The sequence below is a fragment of the Gekko japonicus genome, unplaced genomic scaffold (genome assembly GCF_001447785.1).
Source record: "Gekko japonicus isolate JY-2015 unplaced genomic scaffold, Gekko_japonicus_V1.1 scaffold322, whole genome shotgun sequence".
Lineage (NCBI taxonomy): Eukaryota > Metazoa > Chordata > Lepidosauria > Squamata > Gekkonidae > Gekko > Gekko japonicus.
The window spans coordinates 1183437-1189189 of record NW_015163616.1 but is presented as its reverse complement, the minus strand read 5'-3'; positions in this window follow the sequence as shown (position 1 = coordinate 1189189).

Sequence of the window (5753 nt, the reverse complement as noted above, 5' to 3'; positions counted from 1 at the left end):
AATGCTATGCTGGGGATTATTAGGAAGGGTATTGAAAACAGATCAGCCAATATCATAATGCCCCTATATAAATCAATGGTGCAACCTCATTTGGAATACTGTGTGCAGTTCTGGTCACCACACTTTAAAAAGGATATTATAGCTTTGGGAAAAGTGCAGAAAAGGGCAACTAGAATGATAAAAGGGTTGGAACACTTTCCCTATGAGGAAAGGTTAAAGCGCTTAGGGCTCTTTAGCTTGGAGAAACAACGACTGAGGGGTGACATGATCGAGGTTTATAAGATTATGCATGGGATAAAGCAGGTAGGAAAAGAGGTACTTTTCTCCCTTTCTCACAAAATAAGAACTTGTGGGCACTCCATGAAATTGCTGAGTGGTCGGGTTAGAATGGATAAAAGGAAGTACTTCTTCACCCAAAGAGTGATTAACACTTGGAATTCACTGCCACAGGAAGTGGTGGCAGCTACAAGCATGGAAGGCTTCAAAAGGGAATTAGATAAGCATATGGAGCAGAGGTCCATCAGTGGATATTAGCCACAAGGTATAGATAGGGACTCTGGCACAAGTGATGCTCTGTCTTCTTGGTGCTTGGGGGGGTCAACAGTGGGAGGGCTTCTAATGTCCTGGCTCCGCTGGTGGACCTCCTGATGGCACCTGGAATTTCTGGCCACTGCATGACACAGAGTGTTGGACTGGATGGGCTTTTGGCCTGATCCAACATTGGTGTCTCTTATGTTCTTATGTTCTTATCCATGTTATCTGGGTGAATACCACATATGCTCACTATCATAAGCAAAGAACACCTTCCTTAACATCACAGTCTGCTGAATCTATCTTTGAAGTTCTTGTTAGTTTTTAAGGGGATGTTTTGCAACCAAAGATGTGTTTTCAGATCATTTTAATGGTTCTTTCTTTCTTTCTTTCTTTCTTTCTTTCTTTCTTTCTTTCTTTCTTTCTTTCTTTCTTTCTTTCTTTCCCCAAAAAACAATACGTATTAGGAAGTCACAAGCAAGAGCAAACAGGCAATTATTGTGATATATGCTATTTCAGAGAATGGGGAAAGATGCACAATAGCCCAGCAGCATCGCAATACCAAGTCAGTCAATCAATGGCTTGCATAAGGGCAAGAAAGCCATTGGCACTGTGCACAACAGCAAGCCATTTGCAGTTTGAATTAGGAAATAGCTTGGCACCCTGCAAGTCCATAAAAAGTGGCGTGGCAGAATATGCATAATATATAAATTTTACTTTTTTTCTACACATTTCAATGAGGAATGCGTGCAGTAATGCTGGGGTTAAAACTCACATGCCATATAATTCATAAAAGCCTATGAAAAATGTTTATTCACCACTGCAGAGTAAAAGAACAGATATATGTGATGCTCAGGCACATGTAGTATTTATCCAAGGTTTTTGTTTGTTTGTTTTAATTACATGCTGCAGCAGAGTCCACTATATACTGCAAAAGATTGTTGTGTTTGTTGTAGGGACTACATTTCAAAAGTTGTCTGGTTAGATTCAAATCATTTCAATTACAGCTCATTTTTTGGTGTGTGTACCAGTTTCTCCTTCTTTGTGCCAAATGTTCCTGTTAAAAATAGTGTGTTTTCCATGTTTGTTTTTATATCGTTTCATATAAATGGTACATGAGGTATAGATGGTCTTAAAATGGCTTAAAGGAAATATCAGTGATAGTAATGAAAATTAAGTAAACCAAAATCTATATAAGTAACAATTACAATGATATCAATAAGAGTACAACAGTGCTACATCAGTTCATTTTGTCATCTTTTAAAAGATCACACTCAAGCTTGTTCTCCCTCTCCCACTGGAAAGCTTTCAGCAGAAAAAGTGCCCAGAAGATAAAGGATTAAAAAGCTTCCTCCTCCCTTTCAAGGCATGTTGCAGCTTCTTTGCCTGCATTTTCTATGCAAAAAAGCATAGAAAAACTGTGTATTTTGAAGGCTCAAACACACTAATTACACCTCTTTTTCTGTCCATAAAATGCAAACTGCAAATTCCTGTAGCCTCAGTTTGTCTTGAGGGAAAGGAAAGGGGTTTTAATCCTTCAGTCTCCATTTTGCTTTGCTGTTTGACATTAGACTCCCTGCTTTCATATTAGCAGAGGTGTATTGAGGAGGAAAGGGCCCTGCCTCCAGCCTGCCATGGACTTGGACTGACCCCATCCCACCCCCAAAGGAGGGAGAGGGAACCTGGCTGGCCATCCCTGAGCAGAGGTGCCCAGACAAGTTGGGCAGCCAAGCATGATGAGACTGGACAAGGTGAAGCCAATCAGGCACATCCCGTCCCTCACCATAGTGAGGTTTAGCAGCTGTGTCATCCCTCACTAAGGCTAGGCCAGGCAATTCCCATCCCACAGCATCCCATCCCACAACAAGGCCTGGCCAGGCACATCCCATCCCTCTGCAAGACCAGGTTGGAAGGTGTATCCCATCTCTCCACTAGGCTGGGCCAGGTGAGGATGGACCAGGTGGGTACACAGAGGATTTATCCTCTGGTTAGTAACATCTGAGCTGAACAGTACGGCTGTCAGTTCTAGCCCCGTGTTGGTGTGAGCTACCAGCCTTGTCCCCAGCTCGCCGTCCACCCAGTGGTTCGAAAGCTTTGGCAAGTAGATAAAATGGGTACCACTCCTTAGAGAGGGTGGGCACACCAAAAAAAAACCCCGGTGGAGGTGGTGTTAGCCACCAACCGGAATGCTCAGCTTGCAAGATTGAAAGCCTAAGAAAAAATCTCTTTGACTCCGAGAAGCCTGTAATGGGCCATTCCAGCCAGGTGGTGGTGGCAGTGCGGCGCTGCAAGACCTGGAGAAGCTGACATAATCTAGCCAAGCTGAAGTGAATATGCCGACGGAACACGTCTGACCCTGCAGCTGAACAAACCCTCGCCGACTGTGAATGTGTGTGATTTAAAAGATATATGTTGTCCTCCCTTACCCCCATAAATCATTGTTAGTCCCGCGTGAATGAGTAACTGTAAATCACTCAGAGCCAGCAAGCTCTGCAGGATTGAGCGATTAATAAATTGAAAGATTATTATTATTATTTATTTATTTCCCTGCACTGCTGGCTCACATTCACCCCTCTGTTTGGGCTGGAGTGGCCCTGACAGGGAAGGTGGCATCTGGGTTGTGGTGGCCCAAGGTGGGAGTGGAAGGTGGCCATCCAGCCATTGGCCTACCAAGATTCTTCTGCCCTGATTATTAGGGGAAAATATGTATACTTTAAAAATAATGTGTATACTCCACCATTGTCTTCCAGATCATCCTGCTAAGCTAGCAAATTCTGCTTATGGCTGTGATCAGTTTTGAGAGCCATTTGATAATTCAGAGGTAGTTACAATGTCAACACATGCTCCAGAAGGGCTGATTTCCACATAACAACATTCCTTTTAAGGAATATTTATCTATTTTTTAGTATTTTTTAAAAAGTCATCAACAATAAAAACATACCAATAAAAAAAACCCATTAAAAGCAAACCAATGCACAATTGGACATAAAATGGAACCATCTACAATTATATACATAAAACAGTCCTCGGACTAAGAGCAAACCATAAACAGCTTTAAAAGGTGGGACCCCTTAGTTAAAAACCTGGGTAAAGAGAAATGTTTTGTCTTAGAGCTTCAAGAAAAGCAAAGGCAAGAGAGGAGTAAAGGAATATGAACACAAAATGAATTACTTGAATAAAAAATTGTTTTGGATCCTGCCTAAAATTTCTACACATGCAATGGAAGTTACACTTTTGTAAGCCAGGAGTCCTGTCCATGGAAATTTTAGGCATGGTTCAGTCCAATATGCATTATGCAGGTGTGGCTTGTGAGTGGGACACAGACTTTTCCACAAAACCACTGTGTATTAGAAATGTTGTTTTCCATTTAATGTTCCACTTAACTCCAGTTAACATTTTCCATATATGTTATCTTACAAAACTGATTCCAAAGTATCCTTCTGAATTTAGCATATTACATTGAAACTGGATCATTTGGGCTGCAATCACACGTGCCTTTAGATCCGACATAGGTACGAATGCCTGACGGATCTAAAGGGAGCGATCAGACAGCAACCTGCAGTCATCAGTAACCTGTGCTGCTCTGCCGCAGAAGCAGAGTTAAAAGACACTGGGGAAAGTCCGGCTCTAACAAGTTTTGATGAGCCATGGATGGACTTTTCCCTGTCTGATCACACAACCATAGTCTGATCATGCCATCCTGGCTCAGTGCCGTTTCACCCCCCTTTTCACTGCAGAGGTGTGATTTCTCATTTATGCACATGGGAAACAAATGACCAAAAAAACCCCAATCACACAGTGACGAGCTGCACCCGTAGCTACAAAGGGAAGTGTGATCTTGCAACTGTGTGTCAAATTCCTCCGGAGGAAATAGTCTCACTTCCCCTCCACTTCAACTGGCATGTGTGACCTCAGCCTTTTTATTTATTTAATTAGATTTACATACCACCCTCCCCAAATGGGCTCAGAGCAATGTACAGCAATTAAAATAATACAATTAAAACAATGTTATAATAGCAGTTTGCACATAATAATATCACATCATAAAATACCATGTAAACAAGGAGATCAGGTATTAAAACAATCCAGTATCTAATTAGGACCAGGTCACTGGAGGATGATTGGCCAAAAAGCTGGGGGGGGGCCTTCCACCACCTCAACCAAATGCCCAGTGGAACAACTCTGTCTTACAGGCCCTGCAGAACTGCAATAAGTCCTGCAGGGTCCTGATCTCATTGGGGAGCTCATTCCAACAGGCGGGGATCAGGGCCGAAAAGGCCCTGACCCTGGTCAAGGCTAATCAGATGTCCCTGAGGCTGGGAACCACTAAAAGATGTTAGTTTGTGGACCTCAGTGCCCTCTGGAGCTAATATGGGGAGAGGCGGTCTCACAGTTATGCTGGCCCCTAGCCATATAGGGCTTTAAAGATAAGCACCAGCACCTTGAAACGGATCCGGAATTCAATAGGCAGCCAGTGCAGTTCACGCAGCACTGGGTGGATACAAGCCCGCACAGGCGTCACCATCAACACCCATGCTGCCGCATTCTGCACTAGCTGCAACTTCTGGAGCAGAATCAAGGGCAGCCCCACGTAGAGAGAGTTACAATAATCCAATCTGGAAGTGACCATTGCATGGGTCACTGTAGCTAGGTCTCAGGGAGTAAGATATGGGGCTAACTGCCTGATCTGCCTCAGATAGAAAAAGGCATGCATGGTGGTGGTGGTGACCTGGGTCTCCATGGAGAGGGAGGCATCCAGGAACACCCCCAGACTCTTCACACCTGACCAGTGGAGCCCCATTGAAGGTTGGGAGCCTGATCCCCTGACCCAATCCCGCATGACTCAGGTATAGGACCTCCATCTTAGATGGATTTAACTTCCGTCGGCTTTGTCGTAACCATCCAGCCACAGGCTGTAATGCCTTGTTGAGGTGTCCTGGGGCCGTGTCCGGGTGGCCGTCCATCAGTAGGTAGAGCTGGGTGTCATCTGCATACTGGTGACAATCCAGCCCATATCTCCAGATGATCTGGGCAAGGGGGCTGATATAAATATTAAACAACATGGGGGAAAGAATAACTCCCTGTGGAACACCACATTCTAGTGGATGCCGCTGGGATAACTCTCCCCCCCCCCACGTGCCACCCTCTGTCCCCGACCCTGAAGGAAGGAGGCTAGACACTCCTGGCATCGTCGAGGCAGTGGGTTAACACTTCATGGTCAA